General features: G+C 35.4%; 1 protein-coding gene across 1 annotated transcript in view; it reads left to right on the plus strand.

Annotated features, from left to right (window-relative positions):
* Positions 1-20369, plus strand: part of NEGR1 (neuronal growth regulator 1) — an 842061-nt gene that overhangs the window by 50565 nt on the left and 771127 nt on the right. The window lies entirely within an intron of this gene.

A 20369-nucleotide genomic window follows, 5' to 3' on the forward strand; every position in this document is an offset into this window, starting at 1 on the left:
AAATATCTTTTTATTTCAAGAGGAAATTAGTAGAAAAGAGAGATAGAAACATCAATGATGAGAGAGAATCATTGATTGGCTGCCTCCTGCATGACCCACACTGGGGAACGACCCATGCCCTGATCTGGAATTGAACTATGACCTTCTGGTTCATAGGTCAATGCTCAACCACTGAGCCACTCTGGCTGGGCCCTAATCCTGTTTTTAAAAGCATTCTCAACTCTACCATATCCTTTCATTACCTCTTAAGTAACCTGGCCATCAATTAGGAAAAAAGGTCAGTGAATTTGACAGTTTTCCCAACCAGTGTTTTTTTCATAGTTATCCTACTGACATAGTTGTCAAGATAAATGTTATGAAAGAGGAAACCCTTTTTCAAAACTTACAAAATGTTGAATGCATACATCATTGAAAGGTAAAATTCATGGGGGACAGAAACTTAGCTAGTCAATTTAGTATACTTCAGCATACAATAGTCTTCTAATCTTTGTCAAAATATTTTTTAACGAAAGCAATTGTTATGCAGCCATAATGTTCTCATTTATCAGCCTAATGAATTTAAACTGAAGGCCATTCTTACTGTGAGAATGAGCTGATTAAGTGAAGGATCTGCTTTGATAATAATTAGTCAGAAAAGTGCAGTGGTGCAAATCAATATCTTGGTCATGAGACTGTCCTTGGAGAATCTAAACCAGAACAAAGCTGTCAAGCTGCTGGGAAATGGGGATGTTGCTGATTTGTGTTTCTAATTTATTCTGATACTTTTAACTTATATTGCTGAATACATCTGAAATGAAAAAGATATTTTACTTATGAAATTGTATTGGTTGATCTACTGATACCTTATTTATTAGTAAACTAATCATGGAATTTTTTGAGATATGGGAGAAGTAGGAGAATTATTGTAATGTTATTTTTGGTCAATGTTTAACTAATATGCATCACTTGCTATTTAGTGGTAAAACTTCTATGCAAGTAACTTTATTTCAAATTTTTTTTGTATTTTTAAGGGAAAACAATATAGTAGGCAGGGGCTTTATTTGATTAATGGAATTTCAGTTATACATATGTCTACTTATACAACATATTTCAGGAATGCATTATGTAATTGAGAATCATCTATCACTCATCACGGGGTTTTAGATTACCAAGTTTAACAATTTTCTTTAAAAAAGTCCATTTCTGATAATATTTTCAAAGTTCTCTTTTTTTTGCATTATATTTTAAGTTTTTCAGCAAATATGTCACCAACTTGTGCAAAGTGCAGTTTTTGGACCTTAGTTTGATTATCTCTAATACTTATGAGGTTGGAATTCTCTTTTAGTTAATTATTGCTGCATGAAAAATTATTCCAAACTTTGTTGAATAACATAGAAATAATCATGGGATCTTTAGGTCATGAATTTGGACAGGATAAGATATGGTTATTTATCTTTGTTTTGTGATATCTGGAGAGTCAGCAGAGGGTGATGCAAATAGCAGAGGCTATAATTATAAGCCCACTATCCAATAGAGTAGTTGCTATCTGAATCTATCTATCTATCTATCTATCTATCTATCTATCATCATCATCATCATCTATCTATCATCTATCTATCATCTATCTATCATCTATCTATCATCTATCTATCTATCTATCTATCTATCTATCTATCTATCTCTATCATCATCATCTATCTAAAATCCTAAGCGACTGGCGGGTTGACTGTTTCACCAGTCACTGTGATGTGCACTGACCACCAGGGGGCAGGCACTCAACAAGGAGCTGCCCCCTGGTGGTCAGGGCACTCCCACAGCGGATGCACTGCTCAGCTGACCAATGGCTGCCAGACACTGGGCTCACAGCTAGTGAACACAGCTGCAGCAGTGTGAGCCTCTCCCACCTCTGCTGCAGCGCTACCAGGCAGCAGCAGGCACAGCAGGGCCAGGAGGAGATGGAGCACATGGTGCCCAGCCCAGGCTCAAGCTACTTCCCGACCACCTGCCACTTCATGCACTTCTACATCCCTTGGGCCAAAACCGGCTCTCCAACATCCTCTGAGGGTTCCAGATTGCAAGAGGGTACAGGCCAGGCTGCTGGACCCCACCAGTGCACGAATCCATGCACCAAGTCTCTAGTTTATTTATAAATTTACATTAATTAAAATGAAATGTAATTAACTTTTCCGTTCTTCAGCCACACTAGCCATATATTAGATGCTCAATAGCTAAATGTGGCTAGTGTCTACTAGAGCAAATATATAGAATATTTTTATAATCACAGAATGATCTCTTGGACAGCACTCATCTAGAAGTACCAACACCCATATATTTAACACCTGGTCTTGGATGACTTAAAAGTCAGGAACAGTTGAGACTATTGACTAAAGTATGTAGATATGACATTTGCATTTGGGGTTCTTAACAGCATAGTGACTGAGTTCTGAGAGAGTTTTTCAAGCATTTGCATTTGGACCAGGCTGAAGCTGCATGGTCTACTAGGACTTAGCTTCAGGAGTCATACAGGTCATCATACCTTACTTTATTGGACAAATAACAGTCCCACCAATAGCAAGCCCACCCAGACTCAGATTCAAACTATGAAGATATAGATCCTACCTATAAATGGGAGGAGAGTCAATGATGCTGAGACCATGATTAGAACCACCACGAACTAAGTCATGTTACAGATGGTGCTTTGGAAAACGAGATATGGATAAACATGATGGGAATGGGCTCAATGATCAATGGAAACTTTGTTGAAATAAAATTTAATGCTTATAGGTTTTTTATAGTTAGTTTTTAGAATGCTGATATTCAAGATTAATCTCCAAAGTGGCATTGCATGTCATGTTTAATAACTGTATTTTACCAAGGCGTGTCTTATTAAATTAACACTTTTTCATATCCAGTAACATTGAAGTTACATGGAAGGAAAAATTGGAAAATAATAAACTGAATTTTCTTCTATTTCTCAAATCCCTTAATTCTATTATATTGACCCTTGTTCTCAACAAAACCTGCTAGGTTCCCAGAAAAACATATATGACTTCTACTATTAATATATATATTTTTCTAAGATTCGGTAGGGGATTACAGTTAACTATAGAGTGATTATATATTTTAAAACAATGTGAGCTTATTAGTAAATCCAAACTACAGACTGTAAAAATGACTACCAATATTAACATGGGCATAGTTTTTAGTATAAAATTATGTACACAGAAGAGATTCAGTAAGAATATAGTCAATGGAATTTGGGACCTAAAGCAATAGTTAGATTGAAATTTTATGCAAAAACAATTTATAGCTAAGGAAATGTAGGTAACGGCCATCGATATCAGTTTTATTTGTAGAAACAAAACAAATAATTTGTGACAAATTGTATATGTGATAGATAAATAATAAAATTTTCACTATCTCAAAAGTGATTGTTCAACTGTTAGGCTCCTGCACTGTTTGTCAGAGTTAATCTAATTATAACCCAAGTCAAGTGTAGAGTTGACTATATTGCAGTCATATGTAAGATCTCATAAACATGCCTACTGATTATAATCTATGCTGTTCAGAGTTAGGACTTACATGAAAAAAATGATGTATTAAAAATAACCAGTGAACTCTGCAATAAGTTAATTTACTTCACTATAAATTATTAACCAATATTTTCTTCCCTTGAAATTCATAGAATAAGATTGCTTAAGCTAATTTTGATTACAAAGAAAGTACTTGGGAAATAAGATTTCCATGGTACAATAAAGTAAATAACTCTGCATATATATCATTATTATTATACACTAGACTAGAGGCCTGGTGCATGAAATTCATGCATGGGGGACAGGGGTGTCCCTCAGTCCAGCCTGCACCCTCACCACTCTAGGTAGGACCCTTCTCACAATCCAGGACTGCTGGCTCCCATCTGCTCACCTGCCTGCCTTCCTGATTTTTCCTGTTTCTGCCTGCCAGCTTGATCACCCCATAACCACTCCCGTGCCAGCCTGATTGATGTCTAACTGCTCCCCTGCCAGCATGTTTGTCCCCAACTTTCCTCCCCTGCCAGCCTAGTCACCCCAAATTGTCCTGTCCTGCCCTGCAGGTAACGGCCCTCTCTTGCAGGCCTGGTGCCTCCCAACTGCCCTCCCCTGCCTTCCTGATTGCCCACAACTGCCCTCCCTTCTAGGCCTGGTCCCTCCCAATTTCCCTCCCCTGCTGGCCATCTGGTGGTGGCCATCTTGTGTCTACATGGGGGCAGGATCTTTGATCACATGGAGGCAGCCATCTTGTGTGTTGTAGAGATGGTCAATATGCATATTACTCTTTTATTAGATAGGATAGAGGCCTGGTGTATGGGTGGGAGACAGCTGGTTTGCCCTGAAGGGTGTCCCAGATCAGGGTGGGAGTTCCCTTGGGGCATAGGGTGGCCTGGGCGAGGGGCATGTGGTAGTTTGCAAGCCAGCCACGCTTCCCAGCAATCCAAGTGGAGGCCCTGGTATCTGGAATTTATTTATCTTCTACAACTGAAACTTTGTAGCCTGGAGCAGAGCCAAGCCTCCTGCTTGCTTCCTGGTGGCAGCCATTTCTGTTGGAATTTATGTATCTTCTATAATTGAAACCCAAAGCTATCTATAGATTCAATGCACTCCCCATCAAAATGCCAACAGGATATTTTATAGACCTAGAATGAACTCTCTAAAATTATCTGTAATTATATTTTACTAGGAAATATTTATATCTTTAAAAATAAACATTCAAAATATATAAAATATATATTTTTTATTTTCCATAAACTAAGTATGACATATGAATAATATTTGAAAATTTTAGAATTAGCCATATTTTTTGGTGTTTGGACTATTTCATTTTCAATATTCCATTTCCCATTGCAGTATAATATAGCTGGATACTTTGTCATAGAAAGGTGATTTAATAGATGGTATTCTTATGTGATTATACGTGGAAGTATGTTCTTTGTGAATAATGTGCATAAATATATTTATAATACCTAATATAAACATATTATTATGGATTTTTATAAACTGCATAATTTATCATCATATCAGATCCACGTGTGTGTTTTTTGTTGTTTGGGTAAACAAAAACAACAAAAACAACAGGACAAAAATGTTTCTAATTCCATCAATACTGAACTTAGCTTCATTCATTCCTGTGAATTGCACCTTGTTTACATAAGTGTCCACCCTGGCTTCTGCTTCCCCATAAAATTACCAGAAAAGAATATCAATGTTTGCCTGAATTTAATAGCTTTAGAATTTTGATATATCATTGAATTAACCAAAGCTTATTCCTCTTCATCAGAATTATTATTTCCATAGCTTTGACCTTGCCTACTTACCTGGAATGCCCTTGCACCCTTTCATCCCACCACCACTCTTACTTTCCTGATTGCCTACCTCAATGGTCTTACCCAGTCTTCAGGAACTGCTTCATATCGTTTCTCAGTCCCTACCATACACCTGACACATAGCACCATCTCATTTTTAAAGACTCTTTCTTTTGTACTTTTTATGACAACTTTGCAAGCTTTACTCACATTAAAATGTAAGTTTCTGGGGTGGAGGTCTTTTATATATTTTTTAAATATAGCTCATAGCCAGTCCTTTTTTATCTTATGTTCATTAACTTTTGTGTAAATGGAAGGATTTTAAAACTTTCATGCAGCCGAGACCGGTTTGGCTCAATGGATAGAGCATCGGCTTGGGGACTGAAGGGTCCCGGGTTCGATTCCGGTCAAGGGCATGTACCTTGGTTGTAGGCATATCCCCAGTAGGGGGTGTGCAAGAGGCAGCTGATCGATGACTCCCTCTCATCGACGTTTCTAGCTCTCTATCTCTCTCCCTTCCTCTCCATACAAAATCAATAAAATATATTTAAAAAAAAATAAAAAAATAAAACTTTCATGCGATTTTTTCCCCTAATTTTAAAAGTAGGTTTACAATTGTGCATACGGAAATTAATACAAAAATATACACTAATAAAAGAGAAACATGCAAATTAACCATCACTCCACTACACCCACGGGGCAGCTGTGGTGGTGGGAGGGAAAGCATGGGGGGAGGGTGTAGAAGCCGTGGCAGGAGGAAAAGTGCAGGGCAGGCAGCAGTGGAGGTGGGAGGGAAAGCACAGGGTGTGTGGCGGCTGCTGGAGGGAAAGCAAGGGGAAGAAAGCTCTGCTGTGGAGAGGGCAGCGGAAGGAAAAATGCTGGTGTTGGCAGGAGGGAAAGCAAGGGGCAGCATTGACAGTGGGAGGGAAAGCATGGGGAGGGGGCATGTGAGGCTGGAGGGTGGTGGTGGCAGGAGGGGAGCTCGCTGGAAGCCCTGTTCTTGCAGGAATCTTCCTGCAATGGGCCTCTAGTAAATAACAATACAAGATTTAACTGTTTAGCATAATTCTAGCTATAAGCCTAATTTTGCCCCAGCCTGTATTTATTACCTTCCACATATTAAATCACCTTTCTATGAGAAAGTATCTAGCTATATTTTAGTGCAACGGGAAATGGAATATTGAAAATGAAATAGTCCAAAAACCAAAAAACATGGCCAATCCTAAAATTTTCAATTATTGTCCCTGTGGATATTGACTATTTTGATGATCACTTCTTTGATTAGAATAAATAGCTTATAAACAAATGCTCAGAATATGTTATATTTAAGGGTGAGTGTTATGTGGTGATCTAGATTATAAGAATCTCTTCGAAGATTGAACATTTATATCTTTTGAGATTAATTTTGCTTTGGTTGTTGTTGGTTTTATGATATATTTGGTGACCAACTGCCTACCACAAATCTTGGCTTCCTGAGATAAGTTCCAGCCAAATGTTTTAATTTGGTCCTGTCCATTTCAGGCACCTATCCTATGAACCATCTGCCGCCCTGGATATAAGAATTACTGAAAAAATATTCTTTCAAAGTGCAACATAAATAAAAGGCAAAGGTAGCTTTTGCATCCTATTTAGGCAAAAAAAAAATCATCATTTAATAAAGTTAAAATTATTTTTGGAAAAAGTAAAAATCTTTATTTATGGCTGTGCTGCAAAGTCAGACATGAATTTATTGCTTGTGGTATACATTTATTTTCATGAAATTCATTGTCTATTCTAAAATTTTTGGAGTTTTTAATTATTAGAATCTAAATTTAGTTAAATCTAAGATAAAAATAAATTTACCTTCATAAAAATGTAACTAGAATACCAAAGACATTCTGCAAATGTGGCTTATTATATTAGAAATTAAAATTGAGACATTTAAAAATATTTATCATTAACTCATTTATAAATGACAGATAAACCAATTACATGAATATAAATAACATTATTATATATTTTAATATATATATTAAAATGAGATGAATGGCATTACCTTACATTTTCACATCTCTTCAATGTCTTCCTTAATAGAAGACAAATGTATCCTCATTCTGATTCTGCATTCAATCTCTGACATGGTATTTGTTTGAATACAGAAAGAAAATTAGCCTTAACAAATATAGAGTTGAAGAGGATGAGTACATTGGTAGCATTTTCAAAAAATTGTTATATTCTTCTTTATAATGCACCTTTTACTTGACAAGTGATGTTTTCAAAGTGGTTCATTGCAATGCAAAATTTCAAACTACATCAATGAACTTTTTTGCTCTCATACATTAAAAGCCAGTGTTTTATCCTGCACCATAATACATCTTTACTCATGTTAGAATTTGTAAGGCCTTATTCATTGATCCATTAGAAAATACCAGTTTACTAAGTGAACAGTACCAGAAAAGTAATCACATTTATTAATATCACAACCAATATCATGTAAAAAAAAATAGCGTTAGAACTGGAAAGTTTTCAAGCTCATGGTGGCAGAATCAAGATGTCAAAAAAATTGACATCCTTTTTTTGTTCTGGTTTGCAACTTGTAACAAAAAAAAAAAGAAGGGCAGGACTTCATTTCCAAACAAATGCCAGTCAAAACTTGATTGAATAACTTCAACTTCGTTCATAAGTTATTCCTTCAAGTAAACTTGCTATTCCATGAAAATGTGACTAATTCAATTTGCATCTCATTCACCAAAGTGTTCTTTCTGAAGATAATCATCATAATATATAATGCATCAGCAGTCCTTTATGTGTACATTACTTTTCAATACCTAGAATATTAAAATAATGTGTTCAAGTAGTACACTCCATGTCATTAAGTTAATTATTGCTGAAGTTCCAGGAGTTACCTACCAAGAATTGCTTTTACAACATCATTGCAAATATCAACATAATAAAAAAGGTAAACTGCTCATACTTATTATGAAAATGTTTTCTACCAATGGAATTAATAAGACCAGGGGACTCCTTGTTATCCATGCATGATAGTTTGAGAACTGCTACACTAAAGAACAAATATCAGCTTTCCGGTTACTGTAAATTTAGGAATGTTTTCTGAAGTCTAGTTCATTCCTCTGCCACCTAAACCTTATTTATTGAATAATGGACCTAAAAGATCAAATGTAATTCAGTAAATATCAAATTTCTGTGGCTTTATTTATACAAAGAAATTACATATGACAATAATTGATATTTTTTATAACCATTATTTACTAAATACTTAGTATGTGTCTGACACATGGATCTAGGTACTATAAAACATTAATTATTTAAAATAATCTATCAAGTTAATATACCATTTTTTTCTCCCATAGGTAATGAGACTGAGACAAAGACATTAAAAAATTTACTTTTAACTCTAGTTTTCGATATTTACTTAGAAAAGTTATAGAAAACAGAAAGATGCTAAATAAGAGGAAGAGTATTTCTAAATCTCCCATTGAACAGATATCTGTATTGAACAGATATCTGTATTGAACAGATATCTCCACAAACTTGCCTGAAAATAAAAGTACTCAATTACTTCAAAATATGTACACTTATTTTTCATTTGATTTTATATCTTCACAAGATAAATGTGATGGAAATTTTTTCAAAATTTTTAGAAATGACCATATTAATAATCATTTTGTGAGGGAGAAAAGAAAAACAAGAAACTTACACTTTTTTTCTGGTATTGTGAATGAATGTTTTTGACTGATGAATCCACTCATTGTTTTTAAAATTCTGGCAATATGCTTTATCAAAGGAGGGAAATTGATTGCTTAATTTTGTGTCTTGTGATCATACATAGCAAATTATTTTCTAGTGGTGCTGGATATAAAATAGCTAGCAGTTTGTTAGACTCTATAAACAATTGAAATAGTCTAAATTTAAAATTTTTTGAACCATCCCATAATAGTCAAAAGAAAACACTGATACCTTTCTATTGAAATAAGGTTAGTTCAGGAGGCTGGTGTAAACTCTAAAAAAAATATTTTTTCATTAATGAATTAAGTCTGATTTTATAGGTAATGCTCTTTTAACTAATTATAGTTTATTTTATTATAATATGCCTATTATGTTATTTTATTTTAATATATTTTTTATTTTTCAATTATACTTGACATATTAATTCAAGTACACAAACCAGTGATTACACATTTATATATAATTTCAAGTGATCACCCCCATACAGCTAGTACTCTATGCTTATTATTTAAAAATTCTCCATTATTATATGTATATTTTATTGGTTTCAGAGAGGAAGGAGAGATAGAAACATCAATGATGAGAGATAATCACTGATGGGCTTCCTCCTGCCTTCCCCAACCATAGATCAGGGTGGAAGCCAGGAATGTGCCCTGACTGGGAATTGAACTGTGACCTCCTGGTTAATGGGCAGATTCTCAACCACTGAGCAACATCAGCTGGGCTAAAGTCCCCATTCTTCCTTTTCTTTTTTAATTTTTTTTATTGTTTTAAAGTATTACATTTGATTCCCCCCCCCACATTGACCTCTCCCCACTTTCCCCTCCACATGCCCTCACACCCCCCTGCATATACCCTTACCCCCCCCCCCCCACTCCACTGACTGTGTCCATGGGTTATGCTTGTATGCATATGCATTGAAGTTCTGTGGTTGATCTCTCACTCCCTTTCAGCCTTCTACTCCTACACTTCCCCCTGAGGTTGGATGGTCTGTTCCATGCTTCTTTGTCTCTGGGTCTATTTTAGTTCATCAGTTTATGTTCATTGTATTCCACATATGAGTGAAATCATGTGATTCATGTGATATTTATCTTTCTCTGACTGGCTTATTTCACTTCGCATAATGCTCTCCAGTTCCATCTATGCTGTTGCAAATGGTAAGAGTTCCTTTGTTTTTATAGCAGCATAGTATTTCATTGTGTAGATGTACCACAGTTTTTAAATCCATTCTTATTTTTCTAAAGAAGCCTCATTAAAAATACTATTCTACATTTTTAAGATCTACATAACAATATATGGGAAGAAAAAAATATTGGCATATTTCAGTGGAGAGCTGAAAATATGTGTATCTAGTGGAGAGCTGAAAATATGTTCATTATTTGAGTGAATAACTACAATGTAAAATAAAACAAAATTCAACTTCTATTCAGAGAGTTGATACAGAATCTTATCATAATGTAACAGAGATATATTGACAGAAGGGTAAAGGTATCCTTTCTCTGATTTATCTCTACTATAATATTTAAAATTATTTAAACTAATATTATAATATCTTAGCATTTCATAGTTAGCAAACTTATTTATAGATATGGCTATATTACATATAATGTACACATTATATATGCATATATATTTAAATATATTTTTATTTATATTAGAGACAGGAAAGGAGAGCAATAGTAAAATAGAAACATGGATGAGAGAAAAACATTGACTGGCTGCCTCCTGCATGCCTCCCCACTGGGGATCAAGCCACCAACCTGGGGCATGTCCCTACCAGTAATGGAACAACAACATATCCTAGTTCAAAGGTCAATGTTCAACTACTAAGTTACCCCGGCCAGACTATATATATATGTATATTTTAATGGGTTATTTTACTGCTAGATACTATATTCTTTTTTGTGAAATATATTCCCAGGATCTCTATTTTGCAGATGAGATACAGATATATCAGTTTTTCTTTATATCAAGCTGATTTATTCTTAAAATTAGATGCAATTATCTGAAGTTACTGATAGTTTCTTTTCCTTTTGACTGTACTATTAAATTATGACATTTAATTCAACAGTATCCTATATAATAAAAGAGTAATTCTCAAATTAACCATCACTCCGCTACACTAACAAACCACATCCACAAACCACGCCCATCAGCCGATCAGAGCAAGTATGTAAATTAACCCAGCCAAGATGGCTGCGACCTCAGAAAAAGCAGGAGGGAGGCTTGGGTTTCCCAGGTGATTGAGGAAGCCAAGCTTTTCACACACCCTGGCGGGCCCAGGCCTCCACTCAAGGGTACAAAGTTTCAATTGTACCTAGAAGATAAATTCTAGATAAAAGTGTCTCCGCTTGGGTCACTGGGATGTGTGGCTGGCCTGCAAACCACCACAGGCCCCTGCCTCAGGCAACCCAATGCCCCAAGGGAACCCCTACCTGATCAGGGATACCCTTTAGGGCAAACCAGCTGGCCCCCACCCATGCACCAGGCCTTTATCCTATCTAATAAAAGAGTAATATACAGATTGACCATCACTACAAAACACAAGATCAAGATAGCTTGTGATAAAAGATCCTGCCTCCATGTGGACACAAGGTGGCCACCACAAGATGGCCAGCAGGGGAGGGCAGTTAGGGGTAACCCTGTCAGCAGAGGAGGGAAGTCGGGGGCAAACAGGCTGACAGTGGAGCAGTTAGACATCAATCAGGATGGCAGGGGAGTGGTCAGGGGGTGATCAAGCTGGCAGGCAGAAGTGGTTAGGGGCAATCAGGAAGGCAGACAGGTGAACAGTTGGGAGCCAGCAGTTCTGGATTGTGAGAGGGATGCCTGACTGCCCTCCACAGGTCCCAGATTGGAGAGGGTGCAGCAGGCTGGGCTGAGGGACACCCCTTCCCTCTTCCCCCATACACAAATTTCATGCACTGGGCCTCTAGTAATAAATAAAATTATTGAAAACCATTTTTAAGAGGACTATTCAATTTTCTCTCTGAAGTACATTAAACCAATAGAATAAAAATCTGTCTAACATATATATACATGTAAATAGTTGATTAGGAAATAATTAGTTATTTAATCTCAATTATTTTAATTGATAGTCATTAAATAAATAGTTTTCTAGAAATAACCATAGCCAGATACTAGAAGGTTATCATGTCAAATTCATTATATCACAACATTTTCCCAACATCTACTCTCCTAAACAAAAATTAATATTTTAAGAAATTAGAATCCTCATATTTGTGAGGTTTGTAAAATATTTGTTTAAGTACTATAAATAGTATATTAATTTAATATAAATTATTTCTTAATATGGTTTATCAAAGATTTAGCTTTATAAAAATACTATTTGTTTATTTTATCCATAAAAGCTCTTCTAAGTCTTAATTGTCCAGCTTTCCTAACATTTTTCTATTTCTTTTTTCTCAAAAAGTGGCTTTAATTGTTATTTTAATCAGAAGATCAGTGCTCCTAACCTCTTTACTCTATGCTTCATCTCCGTCCTAGTTCTTTTCTACTATTTTCTGGTATTTTACACTGTGAGTGTATACTTCATCTATATTCGTTTGTAATCTAATATTTGCTTCTTAAAATATTTAAGTGTCCTTATCTACTTTATTTTTTGCCTGCTTATATTGGCTTGTAGTTTGTTTTATTTTGTCTTTTGATATTTTCACCCTTACAGCATCTTTCCTTTGTCTTTCATAGCCATTTTAATCAAGATATCATTATTCATCCATTGCATTTGTTTTTCATCTTCACTGTCCTGACACCCCCTCTAGGCTGGGTGGCTCCTGTTTTTCTGTGCGCTTCCACTGAGTTGGAGGTCACCTCGGCCCTCTCCTGGTGCACCGCTCCCTCCTGGCCGTGTAGTGCTGCGGGTCTGTGAGCACCTCTGCCAGGTGGGCAGCCCTCTTTCTCCCCACAAGGCCGGCAGCTTTATGTCCTGGTGGCCGAAGTCCCCGCCCCTGTCCCCACCCAGTAGCTCCTGCCTGCAGGTGCCTCCTAGATGGGCCTCCACCTCTGAGGCAGCATGGTATTAGTGCTGGGCCGGCCTGCTTGCACCTGCACTGGGGGCGGAAGTCCCTACCCACCAGCTCCTGCCTGTTGATCTGTCATGCCTGGGACACCATTAGGACCAATTAGTGTATTGCCTCTTTATAAATATATAAATATTTATAAAGAGGCAATACACTAATTGGTCCTAATGGAGAGGGATGTCTGACTGCCCTCCACAGGTCCCAGATTGGAGAGGGTGCAGCAGGCTGGGCTGAGGGACACCCCTTCCCTCTTCCCCCATACACAAATTTATATATATTTTAATATATATATATTACTAAATATATATATATTATATACTAAATATATATATATATATTAATTACTAAATTAATATATATATATTACTAAAACATTAGTCTTAGAAATATTTCTTTTGTTCTTTTTCCATTTAATTACCTTTTTATGAATAATGAACATAAATACAATATAAATATAATGTACATTTATGATTTTACTTTTTAGCTATTTTCAACTTGTGTGAAAGCTCACTTTACATTACAATGTATATGTTCATGTTTACACGTGATCCAATATATACCTACTAAAATACTTTAAAATGAGTGAGGGCACATAATCAGGAAAAAGAGCTAATAATTATCCTGTGGTCTTAATGCAATTAAAAGGGAGACACATTCAGGAGCATTATTTTAGTTCTTTTCACTGATAACAAGATAAAGATAAGTCACTTTAAACACTAGCTGCAGGGGTTAAAATGAAAAAGAGATTTGATGTCATAAAACGTTTCCCCTCTTCTCTTTTAATGGTTGTCTCAACTATGAGGACGCAGTCTCTTTAGTCTCTATCTCATTGCTGTATGGAAAGAAATCAGCCTGTAGAGTAGAGTGAGAACAAGGTAAAATGGCAAGGTTAGTTCATTGGTAGGTGTAGCTATTAAATAAGGTCAAGATTGCAAACATAGAAAGTTAGCAAGTCTTATAAATAGCAGTATCAAATTGTGAGGCAGTTTAACACAAATTTAGTATCACTGGGTACTTGTGTCCAATGAACTTTAGGACACTGGTATTTCTTGAATATTCAGTGTTGCTGTTGGTTCAGATATGTTAATAAATGTTCAAGTTATTTGTTTTCTTCTTATACCATACCACATTTTTAAGAAATAGGTTTGTGCTAAGACTGAAGTATAATCATCTGGTAACAATATGAGGCTGATGCTTTTAAAAATAGCATTTCCCATACACACAAAATTGCCCAACCTTCCTCCTCCACAGAATTAATCATGCCATCTGTGCTCACATTGTATTTAATCATACTTCTAATATAACATTTTTACATCACATTATATTAGAGTTCGTTGTTTATTTCTTTGTCTTTTCTACAAAACCATGTACTCATGAGAATAGAGGTATCTCATTCATCTCCTTACCTCCAGCATCTGACATGTCTCACACATACTAGATATTCAATAGAAAACATCTGCATTAATTTGAAAAACAATGAAAGGAAGTATTTTTTAATTAACAAAAATCAACTGCTAAATAGCTCTCCTAGTATGAAGCTTTATTGTTGAGTAGCAGAGAATTGTGAATGTAAAAAATATTTAGCAGATGAGCAACATTCATGTTTTCATTCCAGTTTAATAGAACTACAACTACTCTTGAACATGCAATGTTAGCATTTGCTTGATCCAGTGTCATCTTGAAAGTAATATTTAAATAGATGAAGTCAGAGACATATTCTTCACTATTCTGGCTAGAATCTTGTGGTTTTTTCCTATACCTGGAAATTCAAGCTGGTAGTAATTATAAAGTTAGAGAGCTTCTGATATAAATAAAGGGGCTGGGTTAGAATGGGAAAATAATATAAAATCAAAGAATCTGGTTACTAAAAGTTAAGCCTTGTTATTTTAACTCAAAATCACTTTCAGATGACATATTAGCAACTTAATTTGGTGATTTTCTTCTCTAAAGAAAATTATGTTTTTGCTCTCTTCCCATTTATTACCCTATGAGAGGAAAATCCTACATTCTCAGTATAATAGTTTCTCCATACTCCAAACAACTTTGCTTTGCCTATCATCAATAATCCCATACTTGCTTATTTTATATTGCATTCCACAAAGACATATACTTTTATTTTAAGCACCGTCATACTAGTATGTCTCTACATACTAGTGACAACTTGATTTAAATTTGCCATAACAAGTTATAGAAGAGAGTCTGGAAATATTTTTAGTGTTTCTCACAAATCAGAATTAGGGGCTATAACATAACATCTTTAATTATATAACATTTTAAACTCATTATGAAATTAAACATAAGAGTTAATTATTCTGCATAATGGCTTTAAAGTAGAAATGAGACTTTGTACATTTGATATAGCTCATTGACACTGACTAAATTATTTTCATACAGATTTTCTGAGTGTACTTGAAATCCAAACTGGAACAATACTGGAAGGAAGTCAGGATGTAATTAGGGTGGATATATGAAAAACAGATTGTATTGTTTCACATGCTGTGAACTGTGAGCAGTCCTCCAAGCTGTAGGCAGCAAGTATCAACGGTTTCCCCCCTGAAAACTCAACATTCTTTGACTTTTAAGTATCACTGCATGAGGAACTGAAAAAACACAGAGGTTCTATTGATATGACTATTGACCATAATGGCTGGATTTGTTATATTGGATATATTAGCTTATGGCTTACTTCTGTAAAGATTTGTTTATTCTCAAAAACAATTTTGACCTTATTTGGAGAATGCATGCTGGTGAGGTAAGGAATGGTGAGGAAGAAGGAAATGATTTTTTTTCTCATTAAATAGTGACTTTAGATAACCTAAATATCTTTACAAGAAACCTACTGAATGATCTGTGTGATTGTAGTCAAGAAAAACATTATATAGTCATTTACATAATTCAAGTCATCACGGAGTTATCCCTGTGACTTTTTAAATGAAGCTTTAGTGTTTTAGTTGGTATCCTGACATTTGGTAGAATTAGGCAAAAGTCAAAGTAAAGTTGGAGGATTTGGTGATTATGGACATCTGATTTTAATTTACTATTAAAATTAATATTTCAGTGAGAGGAATTTAATCAATGTTTAACACAAAATAACTATTTAGTAAATACATATACCCTGCATTTCACTGATTCTACCTCTCCCACATCTCAAGATTGCTGAAATCATGACACATCTTCAAATTCATGGAATCTTATTCTTGTGATCAGACAGGCAGTAGTGATGACACTGTTATGCTTATATGTGCATGTACAAACTTCATTCAAAATATTCATATTTTTCCAAGTGGTGTCCATTGTTGAGTACAGGGATGGAGTTTAGTTGCCACTTAAGATGTCTACAATTATTGCAATAATATGTAATTTAAAGTGAAATTAAGAGTATTATATTCTCGCCGAAACCGGTTTGGCTCAGTGGATAGAGCGTCAGTCTGCAGACTGAAGGTTCCCAGGTTCGATTCCGGTCAAGGGCATGTACCTTGGTTGCGGGCACATCCCCAGTAGGTGGTGTGCATTAGGCAGCTGATCAATGATTCTCTCTCATCGATGTTTCTAACTCTCTATCCCTCTCTCTTCCTCTCTGTAAAAAATCAATAAAAATATATATTAAAAAAGAGTATTATATTCTCAGAAGACATTAAAAAAGAAAAAAAAAATGGTATAAATTTGGTATTACTTCAACAAATGTTCAATATTGGAAAAATTAATATGCTTTCTTTCAAAACTATAACCAAGTATTTCATAAGACCTAGCAAAGGAAGATACAATTAACCGAGGATGTGTTGTTTGTTACTGAAATATCTGTAATATAATTGTCTGTCATTCCACAGAATGCAAATGAACACAATAGACATTGGCAGATCTTTGTAGAGCTGATATTAAAAAACATATACATTATGTTTATATAATTATATACCAAGTCATTTTATACTAGTACATAGGGAGAATTTTTATCACTAGTAATATATAAGGAAGGTTCCATCTAGTGGTTAAAGGGTACTTAAAATTTGTGGACTATGTAAAAGCTAAAATAACTAAACTAATTCTTTATTGAAAAATTATGTTGAAAGATTATTATAACTCAAAGTAGTAATTCCTCAATTTTATAAGAGTGTCAAAATCCTCAGATTTTTTAACTTCCAGATATTTGGGGTGATGAATTTTGTACTTTATATTATACTAGAGGCGTGGTGCACAAAATTTATGCAATCTGCGGGGGCGGGGGGGCGGGGGACACATGGTCCCTCAGCCCAGTCTGCACCTTCTCACAGTCTGGGAGCCCTTGGGGGAGTGTGCTTAAGCTGTCAGTCTGACATTCTTAATGCTGCTCTGGAGTTGGGGAGGCTCCCACCAGTGCCACTGTGCTCGCCAGCCATGAGCCTGGCTCAGGGCTTCTGGCTGAGTAGCACTCCCCCTGTGGGAGCACACTGATCACCAGGGGCAGCTCCTGCATTGAGTGACTGTCCCCTAGTGGTCAGTGCACATCATAGTGACCAGTCTTTCCACCATTCAATCTATTTGCATATTAGCCTTTTATTGTATAGGATTCCTGATTAAGTATAAGTCAATGTCATTCATCACCTCTATTACATTTGCTGGCCAGCAGTTTCTCTAAATTTGAAAAAAACAACAACACAAAAACATATTTTCTCAGCTGGTATTATCTGTTTAACCTTTCTAGTTGTTCTAGTCAAAGACAGCATAAAGTAGAAAAATATTTTAAAAAAGAAAACAATAAGCCAGAAAACAATCAAATTGAGTACTGGCTTCTGATTTAGGAGTAGGTTTGACTACAAATGATAAAAAATACTAAATAATACTAAATAAGAGCTGTTAAAACAAGCAGAAATTGATTTCTGTCACACATCAATTTCCAGAGGTCAGTAATTCACTGCTGGTGTAGAATTCCTGATTATCACAGACTGACTCAGGTCCCTCCCATCTTATGGCTTAAAGTCTCTAGTTCCACATCACATTTCATTCGAGCCTATAAGAAAGGAGATACTCATATTCTTTCTCCTTTGGCCTGACAAGTTACTTTTTCCCTTTCCTCTAACCCAAATTTTAGGCCAGAACTTAGATACATGCCCCTAGTAAAGGAGCCTGAGAATTGTGGTCTTTATTAGGTGCAGCCATCTAAAAAGTGTAGGTACTTTCAGCTAGAGAAGTACCTAGCTGAAAGTACTCACTGGGGAAATGCCAGCTGCCTAGGGAAGTACTAGCTGCCTCTGCCTCATCCTTCCACCAATTACAGATCTTTTGGGAACCAGGAGAGCAATGGTACATTATACTCTCCAAAGAGAGATGACCTTTTGTCTTATGTGGCTTAAAATGTTGAGATAAATAGAAAATTAAATTACTATCAAGACTTAGTTATTCCTTATTTGTTTTTATGTGTGTGTTTTTTCATTTAATAAATACATATTAGTTATGAATTTTGTGCTTGGTATTTAAAGTACCACTTGTTTTAAACAGTTGTAGCATTACCATTCAATGTGAGGGGTCCTCATGGCATTTGTGTAATGCACTAATTATTCCACTTTAAATCAAAGAGCACAAATCTAAATACTAAACTGAATTTTAACTAGTTTCACTAAAATCTGCTTTTGATGTGACTAGTCTAAATTCACTCCTTCTTATTCTGTAGATAGGAAATAGCTTACTTTGGTTTTAGGTCATAGAGTCTTACCAAAATGTAGATATGTCTTCACCACTTGTAAGCAATATATTTTAAGTTCTTTGCTGTGGTCTTTTATTCTTAGATATGTAGGTTGGGAATCCAAATGTTTTTCTTTATTGCCATATTATGGAGAATACACTTTTTCTTACACATGAAACTAGAAAAAGTTTTAGCATTTAGAAATTTACTTTGCTCAGCGTTTGACTGTGGGCTTACTCAGTGCCAGCAAATGAAATGACAGGTTAATAAGTATATGTTGTTGATCAATAATGAATAACGAATAATTGCTTTTAAGAAGATCATTTTAAAATATTTAATCTTTAGTCTATAATAATATACTATTCTGGAAAATATGTCTGAATTAAATTATTGATTAAATAAGTTATTATTTTAACAAATATTTTGTGGGGTTTTGTTCATTTTCTTGTAAAATTACATCATGTTTTTCTAAACTTAAGTATTGATTTCTCTTTGGTTGCTAGTTTTTAAAATATATTTTATTGATTTTGCACAGAGAGGAAAAGAGAGGGATAGAGAGAAACGTTGATGAGAGAGAATCATCGATCAGCTGCCTCTTGCATACTCCCTACTGGGGATGCGCCTGCAGCCAAGGTACATGCCCTTGACCAGAATCGAACCTGGGACCTTTCAGTCCCTAGGCCGACACTCTATTCACTGAGCCAAACTGGTCCCGGCTGGTTGCTAATTTTTAAACTAACATATTACATAACAGGAAAATATCAAAGTTATTACATCTTAGAATAATAATGTTAATTAAACTTAACATGTTTATAAATAATTTTATGCTTGGCGACTTCTATAAAAACCTAAGCCTATCATTCTCTAGAAAACATTTTTTTTTCTGAGTTGTGTCCTGGAAATTAGAATGGGTTGTTAGAGTAACAAGTGGTAAGATTTGAAATTATTAGGAAATAATGAATAAGCAGTACTAAAAGCAGGAGCTCTTCATCCTCAAAGCAATTTATCCACTCTCCTAAAGTACTTTTGTGGTTTTTATTTAACAATGCCATAGCTATGAGCCTCCTTCCCTTAAGCCATTAGCCTAATATAATGGTTAAGCTTAGATATTGAGTGCAATGCTATCAATCCTTGATAAATTCCTGTTTCATTGTCATGTTGGAACAGTGACATATTGAACAGAAAGATGCCATCAAATAAATGCATGAGAAATAAGTCCCTTTAATGTTCAAGTTACAATAAACTGTAGCACTGTATCTCTTTGTAAGCCTGGGCAGATCACTCTGTATAGCAAATGACATGGGAGACATTTTCCTATTTCAGACCCATGTGCACAGCTTTCCAGGACGTGGAAAAGAGCTGGGACCAATGAAAACTGGTGATATGACATGAAGATCCAATTAAGCACTTTGAAAAAGCTCTTTTTACCATTCTCATGACGTATAGTCATGAAACCAGAATTTTCCCAAAAACGAGAAGCAAGAGATACTTGAAAACCTCTGTGTGTCAGGGATATGGAGATTAAAGATCAATTTCTCTGTTTGCTATCACCCTGGAAGATCAATGTATAAGCCTGCCTTCAGTCTAGTTCGGAGTCCTATAATTGATTTCTGTGTTTTTGAAAGAACCAGCT

This window comes from Pipistrellus kuhlii, unplaced genomic scaffold (assembly GCF_014108245.1).
Source record: "Pipistrellus kuhlii isolate mPipKuh1 unplaced genomic scaffold, mPipKuh1.p scaffold_m20_p_2, whole genome shotgun sequence".
NCBI lineage: Eukaryota > Metazoa > Chordata > Mammalia > Chiroptera > Vespertilionidae > Pipistrellus > Pipistrellus kuhlii.